Source organism: Corvus cornix, chromosome 4A, assembly GCF_000738735.6.
Source record: "Corvus cornix cornix isolate S_Up_H32 chromosome 4A, ASM73873v5, whole genome shotgun sequence".
NCBI lineage: Eukaryota > Metazoa > Chordata > Aves > Passeriformes > Corvidae > Corvus > Corvus cornix.
The window spans coordinates 12,923,476-12,944,992 of NC_047058.1; the positions used below are offsets into that span (position 1 = coordinate 12,923,476).

The following is a 21,517-nucleotide window of genomic DNA, read 5'->3' on the forward strand; positions in this document are numbered from 1 at the left end:
TTTTGAAATAAGTTGATGATTTATATTTATAAAATTTTACTTACTGTACAACTAAATTCATGTTTGTTAATATAATACACTATCTCTAAGGACAATTTTTAAGAAAGATGCTATCCCAGCTGGGTCATTTATTAATATTCACATGCTTTCCTTCAAAAAAAATCAAAATACAGAAGTTGTTCTTGTCTGCATTAGTCTTTTTTTTTATCCCTCAAGTGAAAACAGAAATTCTGCTCTACTGACAACAGCCTACTACTGACAAACTAATCATTCTAACACTCCAGACTCCATTCTAACACTCCTTGCCTTTTTAACTATGAATATATCCAATATAAGGAATTCAGCTCCAGATTCAAAACATGTGCCCTAGATAAGACAAAGTTCTGACTCAGCCTCATTTCAGGTTTACAAATGATTTAGTGACAATTTTAGTCCACTATTTTTTATTCTTCTCCCATTTTAGGCAATGGATCTTTGCCCTTTCCAGACAATATACCAGGACTATTGCAGAATCATATACACTTTCCTTCTAACAACCTTTTTCTGGGAGCCTCTCCTTACACACTCTGAATGATTTCCAGAGAGTCGAAACAGAATTGCAGTCAATTTTCCCATGTAACATAATTCTCAGCAAGGCTCCCTGAGTTGTACAAACTTCCCCAAATAATGGACTTCAGCTCCAGTCCCAGTGAGACACAGATACCAGGAGGTCTTGCCGTTGAAAGGCCAAGTCCCATGAGATGTGAAGATGCCTCAGGTGAGAAGGTGCTTTCTCAGAAGTCCATGCTGCAGCAGAATGAGCAATAAGAATTGTCTGTCCCAGGACTGGCGCTCAAGGGCCAGCGTAAGCTCTCCCTGCAATTACACAGCTCCACATCACTGCTGCTGTGTGGGAGGTTAACCCCAGAGTTTATGACGGAAAGAAAATACCAGTAACTCACTTTTCCTGTGTTGACACATTGTCTCCACTAATGAGAAGGCTCAGCCCTCTGCATAAGCGAAATTAAACAGAAAACGTAGGTGTTGAGATTTGCACAAAGAGTTTGTTTTATTAATACTTCCTGCTGTGCCCTTGCCATGGAAAGCCTGCCCCAAAAGGAAGCCATTAGAATTATTCTATTTAAGAGAAAAGGCAAACTGTTAATACTCATCTTTAATATACACATCAGTAGTGGAGTCAACCCAAGTCCCACCTTTTTGCCTCATGTGACTCACTTAACACACACACTTAACACATCACTTAATAAAATTTGATTGGAAGCAGTTTGATCAGAGTGAATATTTTTAAGTTACTGTAAATCAAGCCAGTGTACACTGCACTCAGAGACAGGACAAACAGGTTTATGGTCAAACTTCCTCACCAAGGGGTGTAACCCTCCCCAGCTATTAGAGCCTCCCTAATTGCTGCCTTTGCTGTGACAAGCCACCAGCGGACCAAACACACAGCATCCTCCTCTATGCATAAACACCTATTTGCAGTTTGTGCAGCAGAGCTTTGAACAGCCTAAACTCAAGGACTGACTCCCAGGGACATTCATTTTTCTCCTCAGCTGATACTTTGGGAGAGGTCCCCACAAAGAAGCTGGTGGAAGTTCAACCTTTGTCTTTATCAGGGCCAGGGGTTGATCTCATCCCCTTCAGATAAAGCCTCTGTACTGGCTTGAAAATCTTCCTATAATGCTGCCATGTCTATGCAAAATACCTATCGGCAACGGGAGCTCTTATCAGCTCATCTGTTGCTCATTAATTACCCCAAAAAATGGTTTATTGAGTGTGTTGTTTATGATCAAAACTTTATTGTCCGGAAGCAATGTGTTGCACAGTGCTGTGCATTAAACCAAGATTAAAGTAGGCTGAGCCCAGAAGAAAACCAACAAACCTTACTAATTTCTTTTAAGCATGTGTGTATGCGTGTGTTTGTGGGCTGAACAGATGAAGCAAGAGAGGAGATCAGCATTTTTATGGATATGATTCCTGCCATTGCTACATACTCGACAATCTTGCCTAGGCTTGGGCAGTTTGTAAACAAGAATAAACACACCTACAAATATCTCTGCATTTATCTATTAGTCAATCAATTAATTAATCTGTCTATAGCTGACACTCAACAAAGCACCTCACATTTACTTATAGGTGAGGGGGGACACCTCAATGATCCTTGTGGGTTCCTTCCAACTCAGAATAATCCATAATCACGGGGAGAGACAGAGGCCCAGCACAGGTGTCTGCTGAGCTGTGACACTGCTGCTGGGTACAGGGAGGCTGAAGCCTCTGCCCAGAGCCAGGGCACAGAGAACAGTGCAGGTAACAAGTGCAGGTACCACACAGCAGCCAGCCAAGACCTGGGAACTGGGTGTAAAACTCTGAAAAGTTTTATGTTTCTATTTCACACAACAGGCCCCTGCAGAGCAGTCCTGAAGGACTGAGATCCCAGAAGCTGATGGAAGGTGATGTGCAGGGTGGCAGAGCCCTCCATGCAGTGGGACAGTGGTGCAGGGAAGACCAAATCCTTTGCTGTTCCTGCCTGCTCAGGACACCAGGTGACAGGGATCCAGCAGGAGGGTGGTATAGCTGTCCCCAGTCCATCAGCTGTGCAAAGATCAGGTAGCAAAAGCGTTGAAGGCAGTTGTCATCCAAGGTCACCTCTTTGATCACACCCAGAACATGTGCATGGCCAGCAAATCACCCGATGCTCACCTTCCACCGCCTGCAACAGGAGCCCAATTCCAACTGCTCAGGTGTGTGCGTTTGTGCGCGTGTTTGTGGCGTGCATCAGTCCTCCAAGGCCAGAGCTCCAAGGTCTCGCTCTGCCTCCCTCCCTCTCTCCCAAGGAAAGATGTTTTGCAGTGTTCCCGCGGCAATGTTTAGCAGCCTCTCGGTTACCATAGCGTTATGCACTAAAGGCATGTCGACAAATTAATCAATTGTACAATTGTGTTTGCGTAAGAATACAAGTCAGTCAGATGATTCAATGCATTTCAACAGCTCCATGGAGTTTGGTTAACATACTTCCTCTTCTACCATTTCAGTGTTACCCTCATTGGCGCTGCTGTTTTTCAATATTTCAATTTCCCTTTACAAGCAAACTGGCAGGTAGGTGATCTCTGCTGCAGGCTAAGTTGAGCTGTTTTCCTTCCTCCTTGCCTGCTTAATTTCTGTCTTTTTTTAATTTATTCCCTTCTCTCTTTCTTGTAATAAGACGGACATCATACACTCAACTTTCCAGTAACCAACTGTGTTTCTAAAGTTACTAATTCATCACTAATGGTCAGCAGTCACTTCTTTCTTCTAGATTTTATCCTGCGTGATTTGGAGAAATTTGCTCTGATCAGCAACAGAGCAGAGCTGATACTAAGTCCAGGTTTCCAATTTATTTTAGGAATATCAGGTTAAAAGGGAACACCAACCCATCACTCCAGTCTTTGAAAACAATGCTGTTAATAGCTGCTTAACAACATCTCTTCAACCTGCCAAGGAGCACCAGAAGCCCGAGAACACATCCTCACGTCATACAATAAACTTATGATACATATCAGAAGCATGCAAGATTAAACCGTGCTGTGACACAGCAAAGGGGAGGTGAAGATCACTGCCAGTACTGCAAGTCCTTGGAGCCACACAGAGTTCATTAACGCCAGCAACAGAAAATCCAGATCCCAGAAAATACACCATGAAGTATAATATGGTTACTGGCAACACAGTCTGAAGGAAAAATGTCTCTGGCCCAAAATCTGATGAACAGGTTGAACCAGAGAGCATGCCAGAAAAATCTGCAGGCAATTGTGCCTGTCTAATGCTACGTGGAGTCTGCACTGTACGTTTTCGATGTCTAGTGCTTGAAAGGAAGGCAGATATGGGAGAAAAAATATTCAAACCTGCAGGAACAGAAAAAATTATTTCTTCCCTCAACTCCCAAGAAAACAGCAGAAGCCTTGACACATGGGGTTAAAAGTGTAAACAAACCAGGTCCATTCTCCTTTCAAGTATACATTAAAAATATGACTACACTGCAGACCAAAGAATTAACTCTGCAAATGTAATTTCCTATCTCCGGGAACTCTAATTTAATTGTATAATCTCTTTCATAAGATTATCAAGATCTATCTCAAAACTACCCTAATTGAAAGACTCTTATGCAACTTCAATCCTTGGGCAGCTACAAGCTTTCTTCTAATTCCCCACCCAAATTTATTCATGACCAACTTAAGACAATTTGATCTCCTGCAGATACTATCTTTTTAGCTTGTTTTTTTCTGCCCCCTTGCTATATATTACCAATTGTATGTAAAATACCCCAATGTAGCCTGTCCCTTTGCTGGTTCACCTGGCCAGAGCTAAACAAATGATGCTCTTTAACCTCACTTTGTACCACAGATGGTCTGTTTGTGTAACCACATCTGTAGCCCTCCTACTGTTGTAATTCAACATTTTCTTGACAAGGGTATCCAGAACTATGCAAAATGCCAGTGGGCTGCTCCACAAGCAATGGAAAGCTCTTGTATTGACACCCTGTATGATAATCTGTACGATGATCATATCACATTTCCCTGAATTTCTCATATCATTTTCCTTTGGTATCCAAGGATGACAGTGGTCCCCTTCCCAGCTGTATCTCAGTGCTTGCTCCCAGGTATCTCCTGAGCAGCCAGTGCATCCACATCTCTCCCTTCTGTCATGGACAACTGATGAGCTCCTATTTCACACTGGAAATTCTTGTTACTGGTCTCCATGCTTACAACTTCACACGACTTTGCACTCAGCACTATTAAATGCCATTTTATGTCTATCACTCCCAATCAACAAAGTCATCTAAATTCCTTTCATATGATAACCTGATCCTCCTCTGTATTGACAATACCTCCCAAGTTTTTGTCATCCCACACAGCTCCTGGGCACACACCCAGACCTTGCACACATCTCACAGTCTGGTCCTGAGGGAGCAACACCACCAACCTCCCTCCATCCTGATGACTTTCTCTGAATACCTCTTTCCATTCAGACAACTTTATTTGCATGCAAAGGTTGTATCTTTTCTTTGGCCAGGTTCTTTTCCACCTTTCAATTCTTGCCTTGAACCACCATCTTCATTTTAAGCCATAATGTCCTGTGGGGCATGGTATCAAATGCTTAGCTTTAGATAAATTACATTCCTGCCCTACCCCATCTAATCTGTTATATGAAAAAGATGCTAGATTAGTCTAGCACAATCCATCTTTGATAAAATCGTGTTGTAATTTAGCCTGCTTCCTCATTATTTCCATGTCTAATTATTCTTTCCTACAAAATACGTCATGGGACGTTCAAACCAGCTGGGCTAACATTTCCTGCATTGCTTTTTTATTTTCTGACTCTCTACGGACTCTCTCTAAAGGACACAAATGCCTGCCCTCTTCGGCATCTGAAGAGCGACGGGAGAGCCTTGCTGCAAGCTATGCAAGCCTTGTGCCACTGCTTTCAGTATTCCAGGAGTGGGATTATTGGCACCTCTTAATTTGTCTCACTAAGATATTTAAGTTTTGCCTGTTTTCTCTGGGTTTTTTTGAAAACTTTGCTATGAATAGCTTTCACTTGCCTGCAGATTTGTCAGTAATTACACTCTGTTCCAGATTCTACAGAAGGTTCTGCTTTCATGAGAAAGTTGTGTCATTATTTAGAGACATCAGTTCCCCTTCCAGTTTAGGCACATCTAATTTCGGTTCTGTGCAAATTGACTAAGTGCAGGTTTTGGTTGAACCCAAATAAGCTCATTTGAACCAAAATAAGAATGTCCTTACACAAGGTCACATCAGGTTAATCAAATCACTTTAAAAACAGACTTAAACTAAATTGGTGTAATCTCCCCATGTAGACAAGGCCAAAGCCAATAAAGGAATATGAAGTAGGTCAAACTCTCTCATTAACTGCACACACCTTTGTGGTTTGACTGAATCTGGTGATTCTGAGGCTGGGCAGATGTGCAGCCAGCAAGCCCAGCTGTGCACAGAGCGCTTGCTGGGGCCTACCACCACGTCAGCCTCCCTTAAACCCGGGCTTAAGTGAGACTGGAGTAACAATAAATAGGGCCTTGTAGGACTTTTCTACAGGGACATTGCTCCTTCAGTTTATGGGCCACAGAGCAAGAAGTCACACTGTGCCACACCAAAAGTAGCAGTGAAACAAGGAAAAAAGGAATAGCCTCAGCCTGGGCTGAGGATGGGACAGAGCTGGTGGAGCTGCAGCCAGGCAAGCCCATCACCAGGACTGTACTGGCAGGCACAGAGCTGCTGCTGCAGCAGGACATTGAGCAGAGTATGACCCCAGCTGAGCCAGGACTCGCCCAAAAGAAGGGTGTCATCCAGGTCCTAACAAATAAATGCAGTTGTTGTACCTGCCTGACTTCCCTAACAGAGATTTGGAACTGAAGTGATAGAGAGGTGTATCATTTCAATAATATCAGAAAACACTGCTTCATACTATTTTGGTTTTTATAAGTTTTACTATTCTGTTTAAAGCCACATTATTTCACTGGGATCCATAACTGTTCCAGTACAAGCCTGAATTCAGTTGTTCTGATATAGGCACATAGCTTATTTCTCCAGTCTTGAAAGAATGAGCTATGTTGGCATTAAAACCTTTGCACCATTACATGTGAATCTTGGGAGGTTGCGTAATTTAGGACAAAACAAAGCAACTTCTGTGCATAGACAAGCCCTGGCTCCAAACTGTAAAGACATTCTACCAATATTTTGATACTACTAATGAGCAGAAGTTGGATTTGACATCAGTATCTCTGCAATGTAATGCCACTTCCTCCATCATGAGACTTTAATTATGAACTACTCATTTGCTAATTTTACTCTTTAACTCTGAGCTATTTTTGTGTACTTGATGTATGTCTTAAACCAGAAAAATAATTAATACAGATATAGTCTCAGTGGCTAAAAGCCAGGAACCATCACATATCTTACTGAAGTTTGCAATTTATAAAAAAAATTTCAAACCAATTTTACTTTTTCCTCTAAATCAAGTAACTGTAGTCCACAGCTTGGAATGATCAGGATAAGTGAGCAGCAAGCAACCACTCCTAAAGCCATTTGCATTTTTCCTATTACCTCTTCCAGAATAATTCTAAAGATTAGGTAGTAAACATGTTTAGCCCAAGAGATATGAATGCCTCCCTTCCACACAAATTTCAACTTTTGGCTTTCTCTGGAGCCTCCTGTCCTCATTAGTGCCTGCTGCGTTTGTCAGGGCTCCATCAGCCGCAGAGCCCCGAGTGCTGTTGTTCTGGCACATCAGTGCCAGGGCTCTGGTCCTCCCTGATGCAGCACTGACACACTGGCTTACTCTGATTAGCACATTACGGGAGAATGATCTATTTTTTTTTTTTTTAGTTACAGTTTCTAAAAAACCCAAAATCCAAATGTATTTTTCTGACTGAGTAACTATGGTGAAGGGTTGCAGCCTAGGAAGCTTATAAAAATTACACAAATTCCCAACCAAAACACCACGTTGTCAGACATTCAGTACCAGGGCTTCACACTGCGTACTCTTGAAACTGTCTGCTGCTTCACACAACATCCGTTAGATCTGTGAGAACTGTAAACCCTACATATCAAACTCATGAAGAGCGAGCTGTCTCTTTCAGGCAAACTCCCATTTCCAGAGCTAGGGATTAGCCAGCAGTGATCCAGCAAAATAAGGACAGGGGAGCCACCGGCATTCTGCTCAAAAATGAAGGAAGTGACTCCTAACATCTTCTCATGTCTACACCAGAACGTCTCATCCCTCTAGTGAAATCAGCACCGCAGCTTTCACTGCACACAGCAAAATAAACTTCAGCTAATAAATAACCCTGCCCTCCCCGGATGATCCTGCACCCTCCCAGGCAGGTAGGGCATGGGGCATTTTAACACCTTTGATTTCAGGGACATTATCTCCGGGGCCACTCCCCTGCTGAAGGAGACAACTTCATTCAGGAATCAGAGGTAGCTGGCACTTGGATGCCAGTTCTGTCCCCAAAAAGGGACTGACATGCTGGACTTCTCCAAAATCTACCGGACCTGCTCTGCGATGGCTCAGGAGCCTCCTGCCTTCGGGGACTGTGGCACTTCACAAAGGACTAGAGCTCTCCAAAGCGCGTGTGACACCTCACTGATGAATCACACAGGGCTCAGCTCCGACCTGTGCTTCCAGTGCAAGCTACCAAGAACAATCACTTCACAATTTCTTCCACTAAGGACCAAGGCAAGGCATGGAGTTATCATTCACAAATCCATGGCTGAAACATATGAGGGACTTTCAAAGCCTTCTTAATTTCCCACTTATAATATAAACATTCTGTAAAATCAAATGACACAACAACCGTGGTGGGAAGAGTGACTTTTCAATCTGGATTTCAGATGCTATCTTTAGGTTCAAGACTCATTTCGGAGGTTTTTCTCCACGCTCTTTTCAGCCAAACATAATCCTTGAACGACGAAACTTCAAGACAAAACGAGAAGACTGCGATCAGACCCATTTCAGTCTCCAGAAAATCGGTTTTCCCCAAAACCAAATCACCGCAGCTCTCAGCTGCGCTCAGCCCGTGGCTACTCCCGTGCCGCTCCATGCGCCCAGGTCCGTGGGCGCTGAGGGACAGGGATGTCGATGCCCAGCCTCGGCGTGCGCCGCGCTCCTGCATCCCTGTCCCGGCGTCCCCTTCCCGCCTGCCGTCTACGGCCAGAGACCCCCGGACATCCTGCGCTGCGTCCTGTGCCCATCCTGACCGAACACGGATTTTTTAAGCAAAAAATCAGAAGACTTGCGGCTGTCAGTTTTCCTTTTCAAAACTTACCTGGGACCGTCCTGGCAGTGTCCGACGAGGGCAGCGCGGAGCGGCGAGTGCCGCGTACCGGCCCTGCAGCGGGGGCTTTACCCGGGCTGCCCCGCTCCCCGCCGGCTGCAAGTGCGGGGACCGCCCCCCTCCCCCGGCAGGGTTCGCGGTCCCCGCGGGCGTACGTACCGTCTAGGAGGATGCGCGTCCCGGAGCCGCTCTCAGTGCCATGCCCAGCCCCGGCGCGGTGCCCCCCCGGCGACAGGGGTTACCGCTCGCCGCGGGGTCCCGCTGCCCGGCGGTGACATGGCATGAGCGCGGGCAGGGCGGGGGGCAGTGCCGGCGATGCGCGGCGCGGCGCGGGGGTGGGCGCACGGGGGCGCGGGCTGCGGGCAGCCGCGGCGGGACTTGTGAAACTCGGCTGTGGCGGCGGCCGGTTGTGTAACGCGGCGGGCTGGGCCCGGCCCCCGGCACTGCACAGGCGCGCTGCTCCCCCGCCCCGCCGCCGCCGGCACTCGCGGGCAGAGCGCGGGCAGAGCGCGGGCGCGGGGCGGAGCGCACGGGAGGAGCGCACCTCCGCGGGCGCGGGGCCCGGGCGGGGCGCTGCAGGTGGCGCGGGCAGCGGCGGTGCTGTGTGCCAGAGGAGCCGGCGGAAAGTAGGTCACCGCCGCCGATCCGCGGGCACCGGCCGCCGGGTGGCCTCGGCCGCGAAGTTCTGCCGGGACCGGCTCATCCTCCCTCCGTGCGCAGCTGTCGCCGGGCGCTGCGCGCAGCGGAGCGAGGCCCGGCCCCGGCCGCCCCGACGGGTCCCGCGGCCGCTCTGCGCTCCCCGCGAGGCGCGCGGCACCGATTCCCTGCGCGGCACGAGCTGTGCCCTGACGGGATTAGTCATCCCGTACCGTGAGTCACCCATTGAACATTTGCCGCTTCCTTCCTCATCGTTTTTTTGGGGTTTTTTTGATTCCCTTTCTCCACTGTAACTATTTACCCTCCTCTCCAAGGACAGCGGGCAGCTCCTTTTCCCTTCCCGCGACTATAGCCGTGCCCAGCTGCGGGCGCGGAGCCGCAGCCGCCGGCAGGAGCAGCGGGTCCCGCCGACCCTGCCGCGGTGCCGCCGGACAGTCGGGCTGGGGTCGCTGCTCAGTCGTACCATGTGTTCCTGCCCATCGCCAGAGTTTGGTTTATGCTCGTCTTGCATCTGGAAGCAGTAGGTGCCAAAGCTGGGGCATCAAGGCTGTTCTGAAGTCCCTTCCTCTTCTCAAGACACTGCCAGGAGGGGACCAGTGCTACGGTGGGAAGCCACTGGTTGATGCCACAGTTGGAGCGACTTGGGGGAACATCGCTGGGTCCCTGACTCCGGTCCCGGGCTGCTCCAAGCAGCTTCCAAAACTGAGTGCACTCCCTTACCAGCAAGTTAATTTTTTTGGGTGCTTCCCCCCCCCCCCCCCCCCCCCCCCCCCCCCCATTTCAGCTCCTCTTGGAAAACTGCTCCTTAACCTATGCAGTGCTGGGAGGTCTGCTCCCCCTGGGAGCACCTTACTGCATAGTAGCCCTTTCCCACAGCTGGCATCCTCACCGCTGGCTTTCTTTGCTCAGCCAAAATTCCTGTTCCTCTCCCAGCCCTCGTTCTGCTGGAGGAAAGGGGCAGGCACGCAGGCAGCCTGCACGGCCCCATCCCCACACGTGCCAGTGCCCCAAAGCACAGTACGGGGGACAAAAGCAGAACCACAAAGGGGACAGTGGACAAAAGACTTTGCTATGAGGTTTTTAATATAAACCTGATGCCAGTGAGGAAAGGGAAGTGACGTTGTTACAGCAATAACCCTGAGGAACATCAGCTGTTATTGATGAGGACAAGTAAAAGGGCACCTTTGCACGCAGTTAATATTTCTTATTTGCTTTCTTATCGGAGGCAAAGAAAGTAGCGTGGTTGTGCTGCCTGCCACAAATAGCAAACCTCTTTTTCTCACTTAGAGTGGGTTTTTGAGGCATGGCCTCATCATGTGAAACACAGCAACCCTTCCCTCATTCATGTGGTAAAAATCTTTCCTGCTCAGTGTCAGGTGAGATACAAATAGGTATCAAATGCAGTGTTTCTCTCCACTTTTACTCGGGTTAAGGTGTCTCTGCAGCCTGCAGTGCAGCCCTGTCACAACAGTGACCAGCACCGAGGGGATGCCACTGCCTCCCTACACGGGCATGGAGATACACATTTGGGGAAGTAGGTGAGGAATGATGAGAACACGAACTCTGTGACTGAGGCATTTTAAGATTAAGCACCCACAGACGGATGGGTGGGAAGTGCAGGCAGGCAGGATGTGGCCCCAAAGAGGTTGGGGTAGGTTTCCCCTCAAGGTACAAGTGCCACAGCCATTGCCCTGAGTTGTGCTGGCAGCTGGCCAGGGGTGCTAGCACTGCTGGGACAATTCCATGGCCACCCCCTATCCCACAGGCCTGGCAGGCACAGGAAACAGCATCAATACTGCCTTCTAATAAAGCAAACCGTTCAGAAATACCACTTTACCTGATAAAAAACATTATTTGCTGACCAGAAATCATGTTTTATATGAAGTTTATATGATTTATATAAATCAACCCTCCTGCAGCCCCTGGCAGGTAGAGCCAGCAGGCTTGGCACATACAGGGGCCCTTCCTCCCGGAGCAATGGTGAAGGAATCTTCATATCAATTAATTTATTTATCTCATTTAGAATAACACACTTTCCACCAAGAGCTTTCCAAAAGTTAAGAAAGAACAGGGAAACAGACATTTCTGCCACCACAGAATTCACACATTGTTCAGCAAGTTGTGGTGCTGGGCAGCTTTGGCTGTGCTCAGCAATAGTTGGCATAGCCTCAAATTTGTTTATATTGTTAGTTTTTGACAGTGTTGCATTGCAAAGACATCCCAGCAGCAATAAAACCGAGAGAGAGCTGGTTTTGGTCAGAAAATACGAACATCAAAGAAAAAAATTTTTCTCTGCTGTTCTCATATATATTCTTGCATGTTTTTATATATATTCTTGTGTGTGAGTAGAAGTATATCTATATTGTATCTATGTGTATATTTATATAAAAATACATACATACATGTATATACAAATTATATATATGTATATAAAACCCAGCCTGTCCCTGCTGCACTCGCCCAGTGGACTGGGGAATCCTGCAGCCTGACAGGCACCACTAAAGAGCAACATAATTAAATGAAGAACTAGAAGGACACCTTGGGCTGTATTTTGGAAGATCACACTCGAATTTACCATCTATTATCCCGAGCAAAGGGTTGTCCAAACTAGCTTTTAAATTACACACTACAAAAACTCCTACCCAGGAAATGCTCGCATTGCTCAGTGCTAAGTCAATAACCAGTCCCGGTTCAGGATCAGGCACCTCAGCCTTGTCTCCCTCCACTCCCTTCTGAGTGTGCCCAGAAATTCAACGTGATGTTTTTCCCTTTTCACACAGTAGTAACCGTGAGGCTTGGGATCACGCAAACTAAAAGGAAAGAGAGGAGCAGAGATGACAAAGTGGAAAAAGCACCCTTGCCTTGGTCCGAAGTGGCTGTTTCTGCGCAGGTTCCGCGGTGGCTCTGGGATGCGGCAGGGAGCGGAGAGCTGGAGCGGCAGAGCCCACCCAGCGCTCGCCATGGGAGCGTGCGGGCGAGGCCGGCGGGAGCCCCGTTCCCGGCTCTGCCCAAGGCAGGGACACAGTGTTAATTGTGTCAGTGCTATTGCACAACACTGTTGCCTTGACACCGTGTCATGTAAAGATTTTAAACTGCCTCTTTATTAGTCATCCTCTATTCATTTTAATTGTGCCTGATAAGCAGGGCCATTTCACCTTTGTGTTCTCTGTACGAGCTTATCGAGCGTATTTATGTCGCCCAGAGACTTTCAGTCCCTTCCTGTAGCGTTGGTAGGTGCAGAGGAATGAGGAGGCATTGCCATCACAGCCTGCTGGGGTTCTCACCTGTTTGCTTGCTACCTTTTCAGAGCCCTGCTCTCCTGTGTGACATCTCCACAGGTCCTTGATCCTGGCACCAAAAATGCTCCCACAGAGGCTTAGGTTAATGCATGGGAACCAGTAAGAAGGGATAGGCTGATTGAAACACGCACCTAATTTTTTTTTCAGGATCAAGTGCTGTAGGTGTGTGCTTAACACCACGGGACTCACTTTGATCTTCTCCAAGGACAGAATTTTCTATGGATTAAATTCTTGCCTCTGAATTAGGGTATTGGTTATTTAACAAAATCAAAGCTGGGAGATGAATAACTAATTATTGGATTTAATGCAAAAAATATAGAAAAAACTTACGGAATATTTTCGTCTCACTTACTTGCAATATAAAAATATACTGCCCAAGAGTTTGCCTGTGTGAACTCTGTCCCTGCACCTCCTTATCTAGCTTTATCTTTGTGAAGTTTGAAGTTTCACTGAAAATTCCTGGAAATAGCAGTGCATTTTCCCTTCTGGGGTATTATGACCTTTTCCTCATCCCAAACATCCCCTGTGTTTGTGGTGGGAGAAGGAAGGGCCCTTTGGCCAGGGACAATGCTGCCCACCTGTAAGAGCAGTGCAGTCAGGTGACACAGCTGCTTCCCCAGCACCTGGAGCGCTGCAGGGACTGCAGGGACTGTTTGCTTAGAGCACATGTCTGCTTCAGGAAACACCCAACACTTATCAGAGTCCTTCTCCATCTGGAGATGGATCTATTCTCTGGGCTTATTTAGTTTCACCTTAATTTTTCCCATTTAAAAAGACTCAAAGCTAGAATTCAGGTTTGAGGCACAGTCATGTGAGGAGATGGGTGAAATCCCATTCTCAATTAAGTTCAGAAAAAGGAACGGAAACGCCATTAAAGGCAGAAGAAAAACCACATTTACTCCAGTGTGAACAGGATTTCCCCCCTAGCATAAGATCTTGCATCCCTGTGGGCTGAAATGAGCTACTCTCCTACCCAGCATCTTCGAGGGCCACTTGGAATATTTATGCAACTGCTTAGAAGGATTAGGAACATACATGAATGAGTTAATCACCACTTAGGACAAAATTCCATCTAGGCTTTTGAGAACCAACTGGAATATTTTAATTTCCATCATCCAGCACCTTATTTTGTAGAAAATGGTTTAAGATGGTTCTTTTAGAGGCAACAGTAGTACCTAAATTTTGTGTGTATTTAAGGCCCTGTATTTCCTTGTGCTGGAGTAATACCATGGCCAGATAAATGAATGTATTTATTTGAAAAGCTGAGAAGTGCTCAAGTCATATTTTTGGCCCAGAAAAAGCTTAAAGAATACTTTTCATGTGGCTGATCATAATTCCAAAAATAATTATTATTTTTGTAAAGGAAAAAGTGTTCTCTCTTAACTGCAGTAAAATATTCTCTGATAAGTATTCTTGTGATCTGTTATTCTGCCTAATTCAAAGAAGGGAGGGGGGGAAACTTGCACAAACAAGAGCATGGCTGCCTTCTTCTGCCCATATCCTTTCATGAGAGCATACAAGCTAAAGCTAAAGCTCTTTGACCACATTTTAGCTTGATCCCACAGGATAAAGTACCTATGAATTAATTTTCTTTGATGCTTAGTTCATATCTTCTGGAGACTGTGCTGAAGACAAATTCAGACTGCTGCATTTAAATATGGGCTAAGTCACCTCTGATTAAGTTAATCAGCTACCAAGGGGCCTCTTGAACAGGGACATAAAATAGAAACTTAATAATAATTATGTTAAAGGCCCAAATCCCCCTGAATTCAGCAGGCAGAGGATGAATGAGCAGAGGGAGTACCAGGCAACGGCAACAGCTGCAGTATTGCCCGTGTAAGAAGCACAGAGGAGGAACAAACAAGTCAGTGCAGAATTACTGTCCATCATCTGCAAGTGCATCCTTCCTAATAAATCACAGTGGTTACTACTTAGCACATTAAATCCACATTGATAACCATGGATATTTCCTATTAATGCTTATGCTGATGCTGAGCTTTATTCCTATGAGCTGGTAACGCTTTAAAGCTTCTCGCTGGTGCTTGTCCATTCTTAGTTACTTGATGCCATACACAGCAGTTGGGAATTGTGCAGGTCAACTATTCCTTCCCTCTTGGGGCTTTACTTAGGGCACACGCAAAGGTAACATCATCATCTCACAGAGTTTTCAACATCTTGGATTAGAGCAGCAACTGCTGACTCCAAGACAAAACCCAATGGGCTCCTGGCCAAACATGGCAGATGGAAAGTTGCCCTTGTCACCTGGACTTCCTACTACAAGCCAGGGTCTGAGAAGACACCCAGGTTTTACATGTGGGTGACAAAGACATGCTTGTTGTGAAGGCTGTGCTGGTACAGGAGCTGCCTCTGTCCATACCTCCCCGTCTGTCTCCCAGCTACTGCCATCCTCCTCCTCTGTTTTGCCTGGATTGGGCTGTGGCCAGAGGGCTCCCAGATACACCCTAATCTCCTCCCAAAATTGGGTCGGAAAGTGGCATTAGGATGGCTGTGACTCACAGGCATTTGCAGCAGCCCCACTCGCCCCCTGCGCAGCCTTGCTGGTGGGAAAACCTTCCCTCTGCAGAACCACCTGCAGTGGGGTGCTGAGAGAAGCTACTGCTGATTTCACTTTGTAAGGAAAGCAAAATCTTCCTTTTCATGACCAAGTGACCTGAGTGGCCCTTTCCCAGCTCTGTACAAGAAGACATTAAAATCAAGACTATTGAAGATGGATAAGGATGCAGCAGGAAGCAGACAGGGCATTTGTGTTGAGAAGATGGTGGGGTTGACACTTCTACCACACCCTGATTGGCAAAGACTGAGAAAACTATGCAAATCCATCTGTGTGTGTAGCTGACACCATGCAAACATGCTCACCTCAAACAACCACTGTGGAAAGACCAGGCATAGTTTGACAGTCGGATTATAAATGTCAAGCAGTGGCATTTTAAGCTCAAACTGTGCCGGTGGTTCTTTAGAAGAACTAAGCAGCCTGATGGTCTTGAGGGACCAATGACAACACAACCACTGACAACACTGGAAAGGACAGAAGCCTGGAGCACAGGCCCCAGGGCAGAACTCTCCAAACACCTCCCTTAATGGTCTTTCAGGATACACAGAAAAGGTGTGTCCTTCATCCCAGGTGCACCAAAGTTAACAGGGTTCTTGCGTAATTTCCACTGTTCTCCTTCCGCCTTTTTTAAAAACACAGAAACTTTCTAGATAATTTCATCAATGCATAAAACAGGTGGACTGATATTCAATAGAGAATTTGCCCAGGGAGCAGGATGGACATGGACTGAAAGCCTCACATGCTGCTGAGGCTGTGCCACTCTGCTCATACCCAAACAAAAGCAAGTTAAATTGCAAGTCTATGAGATTTTAGAACTGTGTTTTACCCCAAAATGATACTGAAATGTGCCAAAGTTATTCAGAACTGCATGGGATGTTACTGCACTCTCTACTCACAGAAAAGCACATGGTTTTTCCAGGCACAGGGGAGGTGCTGAACACCATCAGTGAATTGATTATTATACTGGAAACGAGTATTATGTGACAGATTTTGTCTACAAGCAGTGTTGCAAAAAGTCATCCCTAATAAGAGGAAATGAACCTCTGAATAACCTGGGGAAATCAGGTTCCATTATGCAGCTCTAAATGATGGCATTTTTGTGTGTCTGTAGAAGATGAGTATATGAGACAGTTGGAATTTCCTCATCCAAATGGAAATATCAAGATCAGTTTTGGTCAGGGCTTGTGAATGAGAAGCTGGGATTGGAGAGGGGAGCTCTCTAGTGAACATGTTTTCATGAAACTCAGGAAGTGTTTTGCAGAAGTAAGACCTGTGAAAAATGGATTGCATTTTTGGTCTTTGGACTTGGCTTTTTACTTGGCCCAGATATGGTGGTGATCATGTGGGCAGTTATGTACTGCCACACTTCTCATCCTGACCCCAAACCTTCACTGCACCCCAACTGTCTTAGAAACAGTTTCTGGTTCTGTCCTCATTAAGAAACCCCCTCTTACGTCTTATTCCGGGAGAGCATCCATCTTGTCTGGCAAGCCAAGCAGCACCTTCCCAGCACATTTGCAGGCAGCCAGATGAGCCTGATGAGGTTTGTGGTATGGGTGTGGGTTATTTTAGATTTTGGGTTTGGTGGGGGTTTTGTTTGTTTTTGGTGGGTTTTTTTGTTTGTTTGTTTTTGTTTGGTTTTTGTTGTCCTGTTTGTTTTGGTTTTTTCTTTGTTTTTGTTTTTCTTTGATTTTGGTTTTTTTTAAATTTCAGCACAGTATGCAAACAATATAGTTCTGCAGAAAAGAGCCTGATGGCTCTCAGAGCACTGCAAACCACTTTTAGGAAAATGCTAGCTTACAACAAATTTCTTTTCAATAAAGCAAAAGGCTTCCTTCTTTGGACCATCATTGCTGTCATAGTGACATCTAGTTTCCCTGAGTTTTCATCCTTCCCTTGTCCATTTAATACATCTGCCTGCCCTTAACCCTGGTGGTGGTGCTAGTTTGCAGAATAAGTCATTTCAACTGAGGAAAAACAACATCAAGAGACTCCAAAAATAAATTTTTAAAAGTGCATTGTTTCTTCTAGAGCTTCAGTCCTTTCAGTGGCAGCGCTTTGGGTGACCTGCATTAGACAGCACTTGCACAGAGCACTACAAAAGCAGCACTCACTGTGGGTTTGCTGCCCTGTCATCATCTCCCTCAGTGAATTCAGACACCATGCAGTACCACATACCCGGCACAGATAGTGTCACTAGCACAGCAACTGGTGGGTGAATCATAATGAAACCATGAAGAGGAAACCTGTCACACGCTGAAGGAAACACTTGCTTTTCAGTGGAGTGTTTCATCTCCATAAGAGGGCTGAAGCAAAGGATGCTGATGAGAGAATTAACTCGTGCCCTGGTCACTAAATGTAGCTTTTTATGCAGTTATTTACTGCATAAAAAATTGATGGTCCTGTTGCCATGGGAAATATGAATACTTGCCATGACAACTGCAGCAGAGTGTAGCACATAATCCACTTCACACAGAGCATCTTCCAAAGGAACCACTCCCATTCATACATCCTACAAAACTCTGTGTCCTTGAGAGCAATTCAGTGTGTGTTTTTCAGGCACAGTGGTTAATTCTTCTGCACTTTCCTTGTGGAATATTTCCTTGTGTCTAATACTATTTGTTACTTGGTTCTTACATACCCCTTTCAGTAATACATCTGAAAGCACTTTGCAAAGGTAATCTCTACAAAAAACTTCTCTGTTTATTTTCCAGATGAGCAATTCAGGCAAAAAAAATTCACATGAGTCCCCACAGAGCAGTAGGATCAGGACTGGTGTTTGCACCCACATCACTCGGGCCAGTGACAGGAGCATGGCTCTCACTGCAAAAAGGTGGGATGAACTCTGAAGCCAAAATCTGCACCATCAGGGCAGAACAGCTGCTTGGGAAAACTTCAGTGATCCCAGTGCATCTGTACCTCCGATTAGACAGGAACAACATGCCACAGTGATCTCCTTGACCCCTGGTTTGGGGTGCAGCTGGGTGGCTGCATGACTGCTGGACACTGTAGGCAGTCTGGGCATGGAGGGCATTCCCTGTGCCAGCCAGACCTCTGCAGAGAAAGGATTGCACTCCCTGTGGCATTTTGTTCCAGAAGATGCTTCTGAAAACATCTTTCCCCATTCACATAGAGGAGCTGTGCATGCTGCTGCTGATCAGAGCTGCGCACATTAAAATAGAGCACACGCTGTCTTTGCTGTGTTCATCCTGGTCAACCTGCAGCTCCAAGCACCCTGCAAGCCTGCACTGCCCTTTGGCAGATGGCCTTCCTCATGCCAAACCTCGTGCTGCTCCCCAACAGGCACAGCCAGTGACACAGGGCGAGCAAATGCCACCAGTTTGGGTGGCCAGGTTGTACTTCTTTTATCCTAAGAACTCATTGAAGCCCTGCCATGCCCGGTCCACTTGTGGAGCATGGAGTTTTCTAAAGTTAGGTGCCTTAATATAATTTCTGGAGGGAAAAAAAAAAGAAAACAACAAATTGTGATCAAGAGTTATGAGTAACCTGGAACACCAAGAATGTGCTTGGAGTAAATATGTGACTGAGAAAACCATTACCAACCCAGACAATAATTATTCTGGCTATTTACCTCTTAATCTTGCCAGACATGTTCAAAAGTGCATAATAAGTGACATCTCTCCTTTATCACAAAATTTAGCCTAGAGGGAAACTCTCTCTCTTTGAGTTACCGACGTTAACGATGTTGCTTTTGGCTTTGGATCTATTTCCCTACTTTAAAAAACAGCATTGACAACTTTTTTCCACTGTTTAATTTGCGTAGTCACAGTAATTAAATATGAATCTTCAAGTATTGCTTGACATGTTGTAGATTTATCATCAGTGAAACAGTCTTCTGCCCATTTCCATAATTATTGCTGTTCAGAACAAAATGGTTATGCGCTGAAAGACTGACAATTTTCTCCTTTTAGTTAAGTTCTCAGTTGTTTGCCCTTTTGGCAGTGCTGCATAGAAGTTTCATTCCATAATTAAATTAATTTCCCCTTGCATATGGAGGCAATAGTTTCCTTTCCTTTTTTTTTTTTTTTTTTTTTTTTTTTTTTTGTATTTTACTTTAAATTGTTTCTTAAGATGTGGACTCCAATATGTTCTGCAAGGAGCCAACATATCCTGTAACAGCATCTTGGAAAACACTGCTCTTATGTGGCCCTGAATGAGTAACAGGACCATATAAATCACCTGGATATTTCAGTTGAATATGGTGGCCTTGATGGCCAAGACAGTTTTGCCTGATTGGTGTCTTTAACCCTTCCTGCTTGTGGGGGTGGTAAATTTTGCAAAGAATTAACAGTGACTTCAGGCCTTTGTTCAGATTGAAGGGTTGGGTTTTTTCCACCTCTATGCTGAGCACTTGTACATAACGACTGCCTGTCATTACGTACACCCATAAACCCTGGCGGAGCAGCCTGTGTGATTTCCATGCCTCAGAAAGTGCTGGGCAAAGTGCTCTCCATCCTAACTCCCCAAGCAGGTGGCTGACTAAATGTTACCTGTCCATCAGTCATGTTGTTACACAAGCTATTCTCAGAGTCTCAGCCTAACTGTACATGCATTTGTATCTGCTCAGAAACCCTTCTGGCTGTCCTCTCCTCAGTAAATAAATATGTAACTTCTTGTGAACAAAGTCTTATCAGATTGAAGAAGCCTCTTAAGAATGGCTGAGGTATGAGAACTAGTACAATAAGCTGCAGACGGGTTGAAATACTTAAAATGATAAGAAGCCCCAATGATTTTTTTCACTAAAAATCAGTATTTCATTCTAGGGGCCAGGTTACCCTTTCATCTATAAAGGTGAGAAAGGAACAGGCTGTTCTTGTTGCATGTGCCTTTCATAAACCCTCAGCAAGCACAGCTCTCTGTGTCTCACCACCCTGCGGTTTCTGGGTGCTCCCAAGTGGGCCCTGCGTGGGCACTGCAGTCACTCCTCAATGCATCTGGTGATGGTGCTGAGAGCCCAGGGGCCTCCAGTGATGGGACCAAAGGAGATTAAAAACATGACCTTTACATTAGGAGAGAGCAAGGAGTTTCTCCCAGCCATGATTAAACCCAAGCTTTTCACTTCCTGCCTGTGTATGCCTGGAACTCACTGCTGGTGCAAAAGCCATCCTGATTCATCCAGGCCTGCAGCTCCTCCCCTCCTGGTGGAAAGATGCAGCACGTGGTCTCATGCAGCTCCTGCACTTCTCATCACATGTCTCAGGGTTTCATCACAGCCCCTAAGAGCTAGAAGAGCATTTCTTCATTTCACAGGAGCCAGATCAGTCCTCTTTGAAGAGCAGCTTTCATCACAGATTAGTGACTGTGAGACTACAGCTTTGGGGTTTTTTTTTAATCTTCATACTCAGTACAGGTTAGAGTTACGGCTGGTGGTGAAGATGGGCAAACTTCAACTTTTCAACAGGTTTCATCTAAAAGAAAGACTTACAGTTTGAAGAACTGAACCAATTGACTTTGTAATTTCCTACTAGTCACAGGCAAAACCCATTGTCCATGTGAACATCAGGTGCTTTTGCTATCACTGATCAAAACACACAGGGGCCAGGGAGCAGTGAAATGATTTCTGAGGAACAGCTCCTCCTCCTCCCTCCATGAAGGCCTGGAGATCTCCCTGTGCATGGCCAACATTCACGTGCACGTTTCTATTTCAGGTCGCAGCTGCTGGAGCTGGCTGGAGCAGTTGATTGGCTTACCTACTGTCTTGCCAGGATCAGGGCTTGAATGCAGGCAAGCTGGGAGTGACCCAACCCAGATAAGTCTAAGGTTGTGCTGACAGGTTGTAGAAGAGAGGGGGCTGGGAGAACTTTTGCTCTCTATGGCAATAACTTGGTTTTTATTGTTCAGATTTTCAGACCCAGAGACCTTAGTGTACTGGCTTCTGCCCATCCATCAATTATAAGAAGAATGAAAGGTCTGTTTGCTTTTTGTTGGTCTGCTTTTCTGGATCAGAAGGTGGAGCCCATTCTTTTGAACATGGGTCTTTCCTATACCAAGTCATCTAGACTTCAAAAGCTGCCCCTTTACCAGGAGCAATGCAAGCTTTCCTCTGCCCAGGCCAAAGCAGGGGTCTGATGTGCAGCTTCCCCTGCCCACAGTGGCTGCAGCATTGACACACTGCACAGTAAACAGAAATAAGATGCAAAAGCA

The 21,517-nt window shown here is 45.9% G+C and overlaps 1 protein-coding gene across 5 annotated transcripts in view; it reads right to left on the reverse strand.

Annotated features, from left to right (window-relative positions):
• The window catches only part of PASD1 (PAS domain containing repressor 1), a 103,596-nt gene that overhangs the window by 45,233 nt on the left and 36,846 nt on the right, over positions 1–21,517 (reverse strand). For 2 of the 5 annotated variants that reach the window (XM_039572305.1, XM_039572301.1), the window contains exon 1: positions 8,984–9,164. The exons of 2 other annotated variants lie outside the window; for them this stretch is intronic. The gene's annotated coding sequence lies outside the window, so the exon portion shown is untranslated. Of the gene's footprint in view, positions 1–8,983; positions 9,165–21,517 lie in introns of those variants that run through there. One more of the 5 variants, XM_039572306.1, reaches the window with a different exon arrangement.